The sequence below is a fragment of the Petromyzon marinus genome, chromosome 79, assembly GCF_048934315.1.
Source record: "Petromyzon marinus isolate PM22_M1 ecotype Great Lakes invasive population chromosome 79, UKy_Petmar_22M1.pri1.0, whole genome shotgun sequence".
In the NCBI taxonomy this organism is placed as follows: domain Eukaryota; kingdom Metazoa; phylum Chordata; class Hyperoartia; order Petromyzontiformes; family Petromyzontidae; genus Petromyzon; species Petromyzon marinus.
Genome location: NC_133745.1, coordinates 2,673,622 through 2,690,171, shown reverse-complemented (window position 1 = coordinate 2,690,171; position 16,550 = coordinate 2,673,622). Strand labels below are relative to the sequence as shown.

The 16,550-nt window shown below is 46.4% G+C and overlaps 1 long non-coding RNA gene across 1 annotated transcript; it reads left to right on the top strand.

Annotated features, from left to right (window-relative positions):
- Positions 1–1,201: 1,201 nt before the first annotated feature.
- LOC142907523 (uncharacterized) lies at positions 1,202–3,126 on the top strand. The gene is made up of 2 exons (XR_012931060.1): positions 1,202–1,522; positions 2,076–3,126. It is a non-coding gene; the product is annotated as an uncharacterized LOC142907523 (long non-coding RNA).
- Positions 3,127–16,550: the final 13,424 nt, after the last annotated feature.

Genomic DNA, 16,550 nt, shown 5'->3' with positions numbered 1-16,550 from the left:
GTGTGGTCTGTCGTTTTTTTTCGTCAGAGTCCAGGATTGTGCTGACGTTCCATGAAGCATCTTTAAGGGGTAAACAAGTCTTGGATTTCCTTGAGTTTCAGACACTGAATGGAATGCTCTGGTGGTAGTGGATAACCACCCGGAGTGAGTGGAACAGATAATTTTAGATCACCTTTTTTCGGTCCTTCCCCATCAGGGATGAGCAGTGCGGGGCTGTTCAGAAACGATGGAAGTTGTCAAGGAGACATGCTGGCCCTCCCCGCATCTGTGCAGAGTTTGGATAGATATTCCAGTCACATCCTTGACCTGCATCTTCCGCTATTTGCTGTCACCACAGCGCTTAAAAAAACGGGGTGGGGGGGATCAAGAAGCCTGCACTAGAAGTGGATTAAGGTGAGGGGAGGGGAGCGAAGTCCCGACGCCCACCACCTTCAGTCAAGCCAAACAGACTCAGGTGGCCTGAGGAACTCACGACGATATTCATCTGGCCAGAGCTATAGGGGACAATCGGACATTTGATTTGCTGAATACCGCCGTTGCAGGTCCCCACCACAGATTTGGAGTCAGAGTTTTTTACACTAGCCAAAGCTTACCCCATAAGGCAGTGGGGCAGTGCTTCGCAAGTTATAGATGCCTCTTGGGACCACTGCAGCTCCACGATCCCCTACTGGTTTGGCCTGGTGTCGTGGGACACCAGTTTCCATGAGCTGCCAATGTGGAGGCATAGTAGGAGTCTTGGTGATGGAAAGGCTCTGTACTGGCAGGGAAAACTTACGCACTTGGTTTCCTGTTTCACTATGATGGCTAGCCATCGGCAGCATTTTACAGCATGGGTAGAAAACACAGCAAGCAAGCGAGCATGCAAGCAAGCAAGTGGGCGTGCACCTACACTCATGATTACTGCACGAGGTGCATCACATCACCCTGGTGTTTTAGACAACCACCAACCCAAAGGCAGTAGATACGACTGTAGAGTAAGTAGATACTGCTGTGGAATCAGTAGATACCAATATATTCAGTAGATACTACTGTAGAGTCAGGAAATACGACTCTAGAGTCAGTAGATGCTACTATAGAGTCAAGGAGTTACTACTATAGAGTCATTAAATAGTACTGATCCTACTGATCCTATTGCATCTTTTTACCCCCACTTTCTATAACTTTTTTCATTCAGGCCTTGTGGAAGGCTCTCATAGTTTTGTTGACGGACAAATGTCCAGATAAACTGAACACTTTCATATTAGCTTAGTGTTTGCATGTATATGTTATGTTTTTTGAGAGACGACAAGTTTTCAAATATATTTTCTATTTTCCCAAGGCAAAGAAGGAGTACTTAATACTAGTATAAAATAAAGACGTTTGAAACCGGCTCCTGGAAGATGGCGCCTCGCTTGCGTTTTTCAGGCGAGGTCGGGCTTCCATTTGGCGTCAGGCCGCAGCTCCCGCCCAGCTGCAGCCAGCCCAGCGTCGCACTCCTCGAGTGCACTGCGGTACCGGCAGCACGTGACGAGGGTGGATTGAGGTGCCTGCCCTTTGACATTAAATTTGTGACTACCACGCGGGCGTGCCACACTGCCAGAAAACCCATCTCTATCATTCCTGTAGTCTTGTTAAAACTGCAGAAAAAGTAATAAGCTTTTGTTTGCTTATGTTTTTGTGCTAACTGACCAAGAATGGGCAAAATGTAGGCCCATCGTTTGACCTAAGCAAGTTGAGACCCCAGATTGAGTGTTTCTGATGCAACATTAAACGTAACAATAATATATTTTGGAATCATAGTTAAGAGACAAACTACATATATATGAATAAAAATAATTAACATGTTTTCAAACGTAAAATGCTATCAATGGTCTTTAACAGCGGGCAATCAGGCTGCTTAAAATACTACGTGCAGTGAGGAAAAGTATCGCAATTAAAAGTAGTACTTGAACTTCATCAAGCTGGAGGAGTACAGAATGTATTTTTTGACTCATGATAATTTAGAACACATTTTTATCGTGTTAAATCTTGTGTGTAAACAGGATGTTTACTTTGTCTTCGATCTGTTGAGATTTTATATATTGTGCTTTTTTAAGGTGCTTTGGTGGAGTGAAGTACCTGGCATCTGAGATGAAATGGAGGCAATAAAATGTAACATCAAGACTGCAAGGTCCTCACTGCGTTGCATTGATATAATTTATTGGAATAGTCAAAGATGGGGAGTATCACTGCCTTAAATCAATTATGCATCGCTGTACGTTTTATTGCCAACTTGTGATTATATCAAATACCCAGATACTGCCTTCACTTAAGATGAATGCGTTCAATGCGGCTTAAAATGTACCTTCTCATCAATCCATAGACCAAGGAATTTAAATGCATTAACGATGTAATTCTTAAGCAAAGTTTGAACACGTTCATATTATCATGCCAATTAGAAAAAAAATATGTATACTGCTTGTATAGCGTTCTATATCAGTTTGACAATTAAACCAATCGTTAAATGAGGAAAAAATGACTGAAGGCATGCTCTACACTCGGCTTTGCAATCTGCAATGATAGCCTGATTCACGAGCCTTGAAGTCCTCAAACAAATGTCATGCCTCTTGCCTGGATCACCAGTAAACTGCATAATGTGGTGCCTGATTTTAATCGGTTATCCACTGATAAAGGGCAGTCAATATCTACCTCTGCAAAAGCGGCATACAACTTCTAATTTGGTTTGCAAAGTGATCACCTTACTACACTTCTTGGCGATTGAAGCAGAAGCAAAACATTTTGGTCATTTAGCACTCGTTATGATGCAGTGAAAAAATACGTTTGCAAATTAAAACAAAGACAGCATACAAAGAACATATGAGGGTATGCCCCGACGTACACGATCATCACACGTATTGTATTGTGCCGCTCAGCCAAGCATCTCAATAAATCGGGGACTTACCATACATTATGCTTGCATACACTGCGAACGGAAGGAGCATTGCCTCGCAACGCTCCTGCTGGCAGTGACGTTATAGCGATACCTCGCGATGTTAAATGTATGGCGACATTGTGCATGACACTGGCATTTGATGCCCGAGGACTCTGCAGAGGTGCGTTGAATATTTCAGTTTCCACCTGGCTGAGAATAAAGTGCCTCTGTTTGGGTTCATGTGTCGTGCTGTAATTGGGCTGCGGGCACTTACCTGCTGTGGCATAAAGGGCCCATCAGGGGCAGTACCTTGCACCGGCAGCGTGGCGACAGACGGACACACCTGGGAGGTGTAATAAAGCCGGACCTCTCAACGGGTCCTGGCCAATTCCAAGACAGAAGCCAGAAGACCAGCTAGCCAGGGCCCTGGGACCCTTAGCCCCGCTGTCTATGTAAGGAACGGGATTCTGTGGGCCAGTGGCGAGACCCTGGGAACCCCAGGCCCGACGTTCTTGGAAGGGCCGGGTCCGAGTGGGCCAGTGGTTGGGACCCGTACCTTGGCTGGGTCGGGTCAGAATAGCCTCACCTAGGTGACTCATAGCCGGAGGACCTGAGAGCGGTAGCCCGGTTTTAATATGCGCAAGTCCGGATGCTGTACCTCCCCAGGTAATAAATAAAAAGGGCTGTAGCCTTAGTGAAGGCTGAGACTGTTGCTGTTAAGCGTTTATTGAATAAACGCGTTGCCTCTACAAGTCGTCTCCGAGAACTCAACACCAATGTGCCAGGTAAACAAACGAATTCATAAATAACGAGAGAAAAAAAATTACGCAAATGTGTTTTTTTCAGATGAATTTAATAAAATAAATCCAATCAGTCTCCATACACCAGGCCACAATCCCCCGATTTTGGATAACTTTCATTGGAGGGGTGGTCGAGAGGCCAAAATGTTACAAGCCATTTGGATCATGTAAATTCTTATATTCCAGCATATGCCACGACAAATAGGACTTTTGATTTAAAGCTTTCGTGACTGCAGGGATTCATATTCTTGTTTTTTTAATGCTCGTCTAGCAATTGACTTGTTTAAGTTGTGGGGTGGACAGCAAACATAGTGAAGCAGAGTGGAGAACCCGACGTGGGGAATAAACTAAAATGCGATGTGAATTAAGATTATTTAAAAACAGTAAGTGCAATCTTAAAATGTATTTTGGACTGAATAGGTAGTCAGTGGCGGGATCGTAAGATGGGTGTAATATAATGACGAATACGGATATGAGCAAGTACTCTTACAGCTGCATTCTGCACATATATGTGTAATGAGTTCAACTGAGTCGCAGACGTCCTCTTGGAGCCAACACATTTATTTAACACCAACACACGGTCACCAAAAAAAATCCTTCATGGAACCCAGCTTTCATGGGTGCTCCGCCAGGCCTCAAGTTGGTTCAGTGAAGGTCCGAGGTGGTATCTCGGGCGACACATATTCATCCGGGATTGCTGTTGGGCGTAGCTCCTGCATAGGCGAGGTGATCAAGGTCCGCGATGCAGCTTGTAGAAGCGGCCAGAAAGATCGGTCGATTCCTGCATGATGTGCTGCGAGCAGGAGCGGTAGCTGCATCCCCGGTGCTCTAGCTGACTGTGTATCAAGTGGCGGCAGCGGCTGTTGCTCTGGTGTCTCTGTCCACTGCGTCCGATGGAAGACAATGGCTCCATCCTCGGAGCTCCAGCTCTCCACATGGCGAGTGCAGGTGGTGGCTCTGTCTATGCGAGCTACACTTCCCGTGTGCCAAGGAGAATCGACAGCTCCGTCTCCAGGCCAACGCTGTCGACTCGGCACTCCACGTGAAATTGCGGTTGTTCTGGCTTGTCCACCTCGGCTCCTAGAACTGCGGGGATCGGCAGCTGCTCAAGTTGCACAGTATCTACTCTTTCCCCTCTCTCTCCTCGACGATCGCCGTCAGAAACCAATCAATGGCGGAGGTATGGCGGTCCAGTCTCTTAATTATGTGTTGCCATTATTTTTGTATTGGCGATACTGCTTCTCTGGTTCGTGGCGGGGCCTCCACCTCTTTCGGGAATTTAGCTATCATCGGGTTCCGGTTCCTGATGAATTCCAGTTTTCGGGTACCCGGGGCACTTCGGGATGACACCTCTTCCTCTAAGGGAGCTCACCTCCGGGTCTTCATTCTGGATACCCTAGACTGAATCCCACCTCTGCCACAAGTGTAAAGAAGCTCTTTGGATCTTTCGGTAAAGTCACGTAGAATGAGACTAAAGTAATACATTGATAAAATAAAATAACACAATAATATTCTCACGACGTTTCGGCCACAACACAAGCGGCCTTCATCAGGTGAAGTGGACGAGCCTGTCTGGAGGACAGCGCTGGATTGACAAAGCCATGCTGAGATCACGACCTTTAAAATGTGTGAGAAGAAACAAAGCACCTTGACAAAGGAATTAGCATATAATTTAGCATTGAAGTGGCTGAGTGATTAGCTTGTGACTGGTCACAGAAAAGGCTATGTTAAAGTTAAAGCATAAACATTCGCAAAAGTACCCCTTGACAAAGGAATTAGCATAGAATTTAGCATTTAAATAGCTAAGTTAAAGTATACACATCCGCAGAGGCACTTCTTGACAAAGGAATTAGCATAGAATTTAGCATTGAAATAGCTGAGTGATTAGCTTGTAACTGGTCACAGAAATAGCTATGTTAAAGTCAGAGCATATACATTCACCGAGGCAACTAGTACAAATAAAACAGGAGAATTTAGCATTGGAATAACTAGGCGAATTTAGCATTGAAATAACTGAGTGATTAGCTTGTGACTGGTCACAGAAATGTCTTTGTTGAAGTTAAGGCAAACTACCCTTTTTGGATGTCTTAATTAAAATTAATTAAAAGGAGACATGATGAATTTTTTAATGATCTATATGGCACAAACATCTCGTCCGTAGGAGACACCCTTGGGGGGTCTAAACGTGGCACGGTAACGAGACCTCAACATTCCCTCCTCCAGACTTTCACATCATAGCACGAAATACTGCAAAGTGACAAAGAACACTCCAAGCACATGCAGTCTCTCCAGTGTTGCCGCTTGTTCGAAGTGGAGAGAAAAAGTACTAGGAAAGCACTTGCAAATGGAAACATCACACCTCGCACTTTCTTGTTTTATCGCCAGTCAGCCCAGGCCTCCCAGCATACTCGAGCTGGCTTCTCATTATTGCTGAGGATGTCGAATTGAATCCAGGCCCGTTTTCCCTTGTGGTGGCTGCGGCAAAAAACGTCAATGCAAATTCTATACAATGCAACGGTTGTAAAGTTTGGTACCACAAACACTGCGCTACTTTAGCCCGCATCCCCAGTTCAGATTCCGGCTGGTTCTGCAAATGTTGTACATCATCCACTTCAACAACTTCACCTTGCACAACCACACTCGCACCACCACCTCAACCACAACAAAACGTCCACAACTTAAACGACCTAAAAATCCATTAACTAAACATTAACGGCATCAACAACAAATCTCTTGAACTTAGCACCTTCCGACAACAAAATTCCATTAATATAAGCCGCCATCCAAGAAACAAAATGAAAATCCACTTCTCGCCCACCCAACTTTCAAAATTTAACTCTCCTCGGTCGAGACTGACAAACAGCTGGTGGCGGTCTAGCTTTCCTCATCCATAACTGCATTCAATTTTAAGAAATTAAAATCCCAATGCCTCCTTCTGATATCACCACAGAAGTCTTAAGCGTCCGTATCAAAACCCATCTAGGCCCATTCACTATAATCAATGTCTACATTCCACCGACCGGTTCTTGCCCTCGCAACTATCAGTTCAATATAAATCAACTTTTACCAAACAACGACCCAATTGTTATTGGAGATTTCAACGCCCACAACAAACTTTGGCATTCTCCCCATTCAGATACACGTGGCGACCTCATTGCCAATATCTTGAACGGCTCCCTCTATGGGGTACTCAATGAAAAGAACCAAACCATAACTCCGTCATCTGGCCCTTCATCCTCACCAGATATCTCAATTGCGTTAGGAAACCTCCTTTTATCAATCGACTGGCAAGTCTTTACTTCCCTTGGATCCGACCACCTACCTATTGTGTTGATCCTCAATGTCACCAAGCCTTTGCAAACTATTAAAAACCGCTTGTATTACAACTTTTAAAAAGCCAACTGGCTATTTATTACATCAGAAATCAGAAGCATTAATCGCCCAAAATATCAACCATATCTACAGATCCGCACATAACTCTGAAAAATTTTCAGAAACATCATCGCAACTACCATCAAGCACACCATCCCGGCGGGTTGCTACAAGCAACACCTTCCTTGCCTCCCTAAAGAAGCCTCAACGCTAATAAGCCAACGAAACACTTTTGCTATGTATTGCAGCGTGATGATTTTGATTGGAGTTTCAGGTGGTTGTTTCTGTATAGTGGGAGAAACAGCTTTGCGGATAGTATGGTCTGAGTATCCGTTCATCTTGAGGGTCAGATGTACATGTTTCAATTCACTGGCCAAGTGGTTTTGGTCAGATATGCAATGAGTCCTATGGTATAGTGTTTTGATGAGATAATTATTTTGAGCCGGGTGGTGGTGGGAATCAGGTTTCAAGTAGGAATCTGTGTGGGTGACCTTCCTGTAAACAGAATGTCCCAAAGAGCCATCAGGCCTCCTCTTAAAAAGAACATCCAAGAATGGCAACTTGCCATCTTTCTCCACTTCCATGGTGAATTTGATGGATGGGTGTCTGGAATTGATGTGGTCTAGGAAATGGTTCAATGCTGGGAGGCCATGTGGCCAAATGACAAAAGTATCATCCACATATCTCTTCCACAGGGAAGGACGAAGGGTGGATGTCTGGATGGCGTCTGATTCAAAATTCTCCATGAAAACATTGGCTATCACTGGTGATAAGGGGGGACCCATAGGGGTACCCTCATTTTGTTTGTAGAAGGTACCATTCCAGGTAAAGTAAGTGTTGGTGAGGCAGTGCCTAACCAGCGAAGGTACATCAGGGTTCAGTCCATGTTGGACCAAATCTTCAATTATTGTTATGGTGTCAGGCACGGGGACCTTGGTGACCAGAGAGACCACATCAAAGCTGACGAGGATATTGCCAGGAGACAGTACAATACCCTTGATCATAGAAACCAATTGGGTTGAGTTAAGTACTGCTGAGGTGGTCTTTCCAGTGAAGGGAAGCAGAGCATCCGATAAAAAAACAAGCTGGCTTGTAGGTAGGAAAGTTGATCGTGGACACGATGGGCCGTAGTGGGGTACATTCTTCATGGATCTTGGGAAGATCATATAATCTGGCAGGTCTTGCAGCCGAGGGTTTTAGGGAGGGACGTTTGGTTGGTTCGATAAGGGAAGTCGAACTAGTGATGATCTTGTTTTTTTTTTGTCTATAGGCTGTTAGTAGGATCACTTTGAATTTTAGTGTAACTGCCATCATTGAGTTTGTCCTGTATTTTGTTGTTGCTGTATGACTTTTTATCCATGATAACAGTAGCATTGCCCTTGTCGGCCGAGAGGATGACTATATCTTCCCTCTTTTTCAAATTCGCGAGTTCAGAGCGTTTGTTTTTGCTAATTTTGCTAATGGGTGTCTTAGCATTCTTGAGAAAAGTAGCTATTTCAGATCTCGCAACGTCCGCTTGGATGTGTCCTATGCCCTTGAGGGCTACATCGACCTGAGAGATCACATCCTCTACTGGTATATGTTTAGGGGTGACAGCGAAATTTAGCCCTTTAGCCAGCACCGTTTTCTAATTGTCCGAAATCGGCATGTTACTCAGATTAATTATGATCTTGTTAACATCCAGCTTTTTGATGTGTGGTTCTGGCTTCTTCTTTGATAGGAGGTTGCATTTAGCGATCAGGTTAGCTTTGCAATTGGCTGACAGTGAATCAGCAGAGGCAGCAGTCATGTTGTCAACATGATGCTTCTGTGGACAAGATGGCGCCGATGATGGCAGCCTCGGCCGGTTGGTGTGCCCTGTTTTGTCCAGTTTTGTCTTGAGAGGGGCCTACTGTTCAGCACACCCGTGCTGGTGAGAGAAGCCTGCTGTTGAGGGGCCTGCTGTTCAGCACACCCGTGCTGGTGAGAGGGGCCTGCTGTTCAGCACACCCATGCTGGTGAGAGGGGCCTGCTGTTCAGCACACCCGTGCTGGTGAGAGAAGCCTGCTGTTCAGCACACCCGTGTTGTTGAGAAAGGCCTGCTGTTCGACACACCCGTGCTGGTGAGAGGGGCCTGCTGTTCAGCACACCCGTGCTAGTGAGAGAGGCCAACTGTTCATCACACCCGTGCTGGTGAGAGGGGCTTGCTGTTCAGCACACCCGTGCTGGTGAGAGGGGCCTGCTGTGCAACACACCCGTGCTGGTGAGAGAGGCCTAATATTCATCACACCCGTGCTGGTGATAGGGGCCTGCTGTTCAGCACACCCGTGTTGAGGGGCCTGCTGTTCAGCACACCCGTGCTCGTGAGAGGGGCCTGCTGTTCATCACATCGGTGTTGGTGAGAGGGGCCTGCTGTTCAGCACACCCGTGCTGGTGAGAGAGGCCTGCTGTTCAGCACACCCGTGTTGAGGGGCCTGCTTTTCAGCACACCCGTGTTGGTGAGAGAGGCCTGCTGTTCAGCACACCCGTGCTGGTGAGAGGGGCCTGCTGTTCAACACACCCGTGCTGGTGAGAGGGGCCTACTGTTCAGAACACCTGTGTTGAGGGGCCTGCTTTTCAGCACACCCGTGTTGGTGAGAGAGGCCTGCTGTTCAGCACACCCGTGCTGGTGAGAGAGGCCTGCTGTTCAGCATACCCGTGTTGAGGGGCCTACTGTTCAGAACACCCGTGCTGGTGAGAGGTGCCTGCTGTTCAGCACACCCGTGCTGGTGAGAGAGGCCTGCTGTTCAGCACACCCGTGTTGAGGGGCCTGCTTTTCAGCACACCCGTGTTGGTGAGAGAGACCTGCTGTTCAGCACACCCGTGCTGGTGAGAGAGGCCTGCTGTTCAGCACACCCGTGTTGAGGGGCCTGCTGTTCAGCACACCCGTGCTGGTGAGAGGGGCCTGCTGTTGAGGGGCCTACGGTTCAGCACACCCGTGTTGGTGAGAGAGCCCTGCTGTTCAGCACACCCGTGCTGGTGAGAGAGGCCTGCTGTTCAGCACACCCGTGTTGAGGGGCCTACTGTTCAGCACACCCGTGCTGGTGAGAGGGGCCTGCTCTTCAACACACCCGTGCTGGTGAGAGGGGTCTGCTGTTCAACACACCCGTGCTGGTGAGAGGGGCCTGCTGTTCAACACACCCGTGCTGGTGAGAGGGGCCTGCTGTTCATCACACCCGTGCTGGTGAGAGCGGACTGCTGTTCAGCATACCCGTGCTGGTGAGAGAGGCCTCCTATTCATCACACCCGTGCTGGTGAGAGGGGCGTGCTGTTCATCACACCCGTGTTGGTGAGAGGGGCCTGCTGTTCACTCCCATGCTGGTGAGAGAGGCCTACTGTTCATCACACCCGTGTTGGTGAGAGGGGCCTGCTGGTCACCACTCCCATTCTGGTGAGAGGGGCCTACTGTTCAACACACCAGTGCTGGTGAGAGAGTCCTGCTGTTCAGCACACCCGTGCTGGTGCGAAGATGGCGCTGATGATGGTAGCCTCAGCCAGTCGGTGCGCCCTGTTTTGTCTTGTTTTGTCTGTCAATTCAGTGTTTTGCCAAGATTTTAGGAGTTCTCTAACAAGAGACGAACTTTTAAATATCAGGGAAACAACTCCTGTGGATTTAATTCCTACTTTTCTGCTTCCAGCGGCAGAATTAGTAGGCTTTCTAGTCAATGCAGCGCTAGGCTTTGCTCAAGCAACGAAACGCCGCCCAAGGGGTAAACGGTCGGGGGCTCTAGTACGGCTACGCAGACGCGGGATCCGAACAGTGCTTCCGAGCTTTTTCCTCTCCAACGTACGTTCACTGTACAACAAAATGGATGAACTTCAGCTACTGATGGTAAAAAACAAAGACTTTCTTTCAGCTTCTGCATTGTGCTTCACGGAAACATGGCTGTGTGATTTGATTCCGGACACTTTGCTACAACTAGTAGGATTCCATCTTGTAAGATCGGATCGTGACATAGCACTCTCCGGCAAGACGAAAGGTGGTGGTATTTGTTTTTACATTAACAGTGGCTGGTGTGTAGATGTCACAGTGATTCTGCAACATTGTTCTCCACTCCTTGAATCAATTTTTTATAACCTGTAAACCGTTTTACTCGCCTCCCGAGTTCGCGTCGCTCATTTTGGTCGGAGTTTATTTGCCGCCTTGTCCTCAGGTTAAAGAGGCCCAACGCATGCTCGCCGATCAGATTCTGAGTGTGCAACGAGCAAATCCAGATTCGTTGGTTATCGTACTTGGCGACTTTAACAAAGGTAATCTCAGCCACGAACTCCCCAAATACATACAATTCATTAAATGCCCAACCAGAGAAGGGAACACTCTGGATCACTGCTACACTACAGTCAGTAGAGCCTACCACGCCGTCCCCCGAGCAGCACTAGGACACTCTGACCATGCCATGGTCCACCTGATTCCTGCATACAGGCAGAAACTAAAACTCTGTAAACCTGCTGTGAGGACATCTAAACAGTGGACCAGTGAGGCTGTGGAAGATTTGCGGGCGTGCTTAGACTGTACTGACTGAGATATGTTCACGACTGCTACCAATAGTCTGGATGAACTCACAGAGGCTGTGACGTCCTACATCAGCTTCTGTGAGGACTGCTGTATCCCAACACGTACCAGGGTGAACTTTATCAACAATAAGCCCTGGTTCTCAGCAAAGCTCAGAAGGTTGAGGTTGGAGAAGGAGGAAGCGTTTAGGAGTGGAGATAGAGACAGATTCAAGGAGTCGAAGAACAGGTTTAGCAAAGCGGTGAGAGAGGCTAAACGACTGTACTCAGAGAGACTAAAACACCAGTTCTCTACAAACGACGCTGCTTCTGTCTGGAGAGGGCTCAGGCAGATCACCAACTACAAACCCAGAGCCCCCCACACCACTAACGACTCCCGCCTAGCCCACGACCTGAACGAGTTCTACTGTAGATTTGAAAGAAAATTGGACTATCCTGAACCACCCCTTCCAACCCAAGAGGCCCCATCCCCCACCAATACTACAGAGACGACTATCTCCTTTCAGGAGGGAGAAGTTAATAGACTTTTCAAGAGGCAGAATCCACGCAAAGCAGCCGGGCCGGACTCTGTCTCTCCAGCCACCCTCAGGCACTGCGCTGACCAGCTGTCTCCGGTGTTCACCAACATCTTTAACACCTCCCTGGAGACATGCCATGTACCAGCCCGTCTCAAGTCCTCCACCATCATCCCTGTGCCCAAAAAGCTAAGGCAAACAGGACTAAATGATTACAGACCGGTCGCCCTTACATCTGTGGTAATGAAGTCTTTTGAGCGCCTGGTCCTGGCACACCTCAAAGCCATCACAGACGCTCTCCTGGACCCCCTTCAGTTTGCCTACAGAGCCAACAGGTCTGTGGACGATGCAGTTAACTTGGCCCTCCACTTCACCCTACAGCATCTGGACGCCCTAGCATCCTACGCCAGGATCCTGTTTGTGGACTTCAGCTCTGCCTTCAACACCATCATCCCTGCCCTGCTTCAGGACAAGCTCTTCCAGCTGAACGTGCCATACACCACCTGTAAATGGATCACAGACTTCCTGTCTGACAGGAAGCAGTGCGTTAAGCTGGGAACACAAGTCTCTGACTCCAGGTCCATCAGCACCGGAACTCCTCAGGGCTGCGTCCTTTCCCCTCTGCTCTTCTCCCTGTATACCAACAGCTGCACCTCCAATCATCTGTCCGTCAAACTATTGAAGTTTGCGGATGACACCACCCTCATTGGGCTGATCTCTGGTGGGGATGAGTCTGACTATAGGTGGGAAGCTGACAATCTGGTGACCTGGTGTAGCCAGAACAACTTAGAGCTAAATGCTCTAAAGACAGTTGAGATGGTTGTGGAATTCAGGAAGAATACAGCACCACTCACCCCCATCACCGTGTTAGACTCCCCAGTCAAAATTGTAGAGTCCTTCCGCTTCCTGGGCACTATTCTCTCCCGGGACCTCAAGTGGGAATTGAACATCAGCTCCCTCACCAAGAAAGCTCAACAGAGGATGTACTTTCTACGGCAGCTGAAGAAATTCAACCTGCCAAAGACAATGATGGTGCAATTATAAACAGCGATCATTGAATCCATCCTCACCTCCTCCATAATCGTCTGGTACGCTGCTGCCACTGCCAAGGACAAGAGCAGACTGCAGCGTATCATCCACACTGCTGAGAAGGTAATTGCCTGCAATCTACCAACCCTCGAGGACCTGCACACGACAAGGTCCATGAGGCGAGCGAGTAAGATTATGGCCGATTTCTCCCACCCTGGACACTCTCTGTTTCAGCTACTCCCCTCCGGCAGAAGGCTTCGGACCATCAGGACCACCTCACGCCATAAAAACAGTTTCTTCCCATCTGCTGCTGGCCTGTTAAACAAGGCCAAGGGCTAACACTGTTTTTAACATTTGATCTACATAACGACACCTTGCCGATATTAACTATGTTACCCTATTTGTATTTTTTATTTTTAAATTATATCTTCAAGCTATTTTATATTCGATATTTATTAAATTTTATATACTTCAGCCCCTGGGTGTTAGACTTTTAACCCTTATTATAGTAAGACTTGTTTAAAACTTATTTAAGATTTTAGATTCCTATATGTTGAATGTATGCACCATCCTGCCAAAGTAAATTCTGTGTCGGTGTGAACTTACATGGCGAATAAAACCCTTTCTGATTCTGATTCTGAAGTGGGGTGCCTTCTTTATGAATCTTGGGGAGACCATAGAATCTAGGGGGTCTTGCAGCAGAAAGTTTTAGGGAGGGACGTTTAGTTGTGTCGATTAGGGAGGTCGAACTTGTGATGATCTTGTTGGTTTTTATCGCTAGGCTATTAGTAGGGTCATTTTTTTTATTTTTGAGTAACTTCCATCTTTGAGCAGATTCTGGATTTTGTTGTTGTTTGAATATTTATCCATAATAACAGTAGCGTTGCCTTTATCGGCTGAGAGGATGACTATATCACTTCTGTTTTTTAAATTCGCGAGTTCAGAGCGTTCATTTTTGCTGATGTTACTAATGGGTTTCTTAGCATTCTTAAGAATAGTGGCTATTTCAGCTCTCGCAACGTCTGCTTGGATGTGTCCTACGCCTTTGATGGCTACATCGACCTGAGAGATGATATCATCTATTGGTATGTGTTTTGGGGTGACAGCAAAATTTAGTCCCCTAGCCAGTACTGTTTTCAGATTGTCCGAAATCGGTGTGCTACTCTGATTAATAACGATTTTGTTAAAATCTAGTTTTGTTATATGTGGAACTGGGTTCTTCTTTAATAGGTGGTTGAATTTAGAAATCAGGTTAGCTTTACATTTGACTGACAGTGACTCAGCAGAAGAAGCATTCATGTTGTCTACGTGATTCCAATCAGAAGTTGACATTTTTGTGTTAACATTAAATGAGCTTGTAGGAGAGTCCTGTCTAAAGTATCGAGTTCAAATCGGAGTAGCCTTATCCTCTCTGAGATTAAAGATAGGCTGGCCTTAAGCAGAATCTGTTTAGAATTCGGAGAAGATACAGCAGCAGAAGTGAGTGTGAAAGCGATGGGTATTACCTTGTGATCACGGCATCTTTTGAGGAAGGTCAGCGTCTCGATGAGCTGTGACTTCCTGTCCCGTTGTCTGTTAAATGCTCGAACAGATAGGTGAAAGCCCTCCCCATAGAGGTTATCAATTCTAGATTTAAAGCTTTCGTGACTGCTAGGATCCATACTCTTTGGTTCTATTGGGTAAAGTCACGTAGGTGAAAATAAAATAACAAAAAATCATGACGTTTCGGCCACAACACAAGCGGCCTTCATCAGGTGAAGGGACGAGACTGTCTGGAGGACAGCACTGGAGTGAGAGAAGCCACGCTTAGATCACGACCTTTAAGCTGTGTGAGATGAAAACAAAGCACCTTGACAAAGGAATTAACATATAATTTAGCATTGAAATGGCTCATTGAAATAGCTAAGTTAAAGTATACACATCCGCAGAGGTACCCCATGACAAAGAAATTAGCATATAATTTAGCATTGAAATAGCTGAGTGATTAGCTTGTAACTGGTCACAGAAATAGCTATGTTAAAGTCAGAGCATATACATTCGCCGAAGCACCTAGTACTAATCAAACAGGATAATTTAGCGAAACACAACCACGCTCAGACAGCGGACCTTTAAACTGTGTGTGAGCAAACAAGGTGTTCTGACAAAGAAATTAGCATAAAAATTAGTATTTGATTGGCCGATTTTAGCAAAGAGTTGGTGTACGTGCCGGTGGACTTGCCGTTTGGCGCGGGGGGGTGGGGGGAGTTTACCTATTGATGGTGTGAAAAGGGAATTTATAAGAGCTGTGAAAGTTTGGGGTACCACTACTTGAAAAAATATACTGTACCATTGAAATTAGTTGAATGTTTAGTTCGATTTCGAACATCTTTCCAATTTTTACTTAATTTGAAACCATCTTCTTGGTTGAATTTGTTTCTGTTTGTAGATCTGAATTGCTTCATGAACAAATCTCTGATAAAAGCCCGTGGGTTTGCAAAGAACCTTGGTATCGGAGAAAATTATATCGTTATCCCCCACAGCGTTGTAACAGTAATCAGCCACGGCAGAAGAATTCGTTTTGCCGTGTTTCAAATCTGATTTGTGCTCGCGAATTCGGTCAGAGACATGTTGCTTTGTCTCCCCGATATACCAATCACCGCAGGTACAACTCAATTTGTAAACCCCGGGGTACTGTAAGTCAGGAATGACATCCTTCACGGATGGGATCAGATCACGAATTTTGTGTACTGTATTGAACCGGACCTGGATCTTGTGTTTGTTTAGAATTTTGGAAATCTTTTTAGTAACGCCTGCTATATATGGAAGTGTGATGGTTTTGACCGGAGTATCAAGTGGTTGTTTCTGTATGGAGGGAGAAACAGCTTGGCGGATGGTACGGTCAGAGTAACCATTCCTTTTGAGGGCCTGGTGTACATGTTTTAATTCACTGGTCAGGTGGTGTTGGTCCGAAATGCAATGAGCCCTATGGTATAAAGTTTTGATGAGATAATTATTTTGCGCTGGGTGATGTTGGGAATCAGGTTTTAAGTAGGAATCTGTGTGGGTGGGTTTCCTGTAGACAGAATGCCCCAATGAGCCATCAGGTCTCCTCTCAAACAGAACATCTAAGAATGGTAGCTTGCATCTTTCTCCACTTCCATGGTGAATTTGATGGCGGGATGTTTGGAATTGATGTGGTGTAGGAAAAGGTTCAGAGCTGGGAGGCCATGTAGCCAAATGACGAAAGTGTCATCCACATATCTCTTCCACAGGGAAGGTCTGAGGGTGGAAGTCTGGATGGCGTCTGATTCAAATTTCTCCATGAAAATATTGGCTATCACTGGTGATAAGGGGGATCCCATGGGGGTACCCTCATTTTGTTTGTAGAAGGAGCCATTCCAAGTAAATTAGGTATTGTTGAGGCAGTGCCTAACC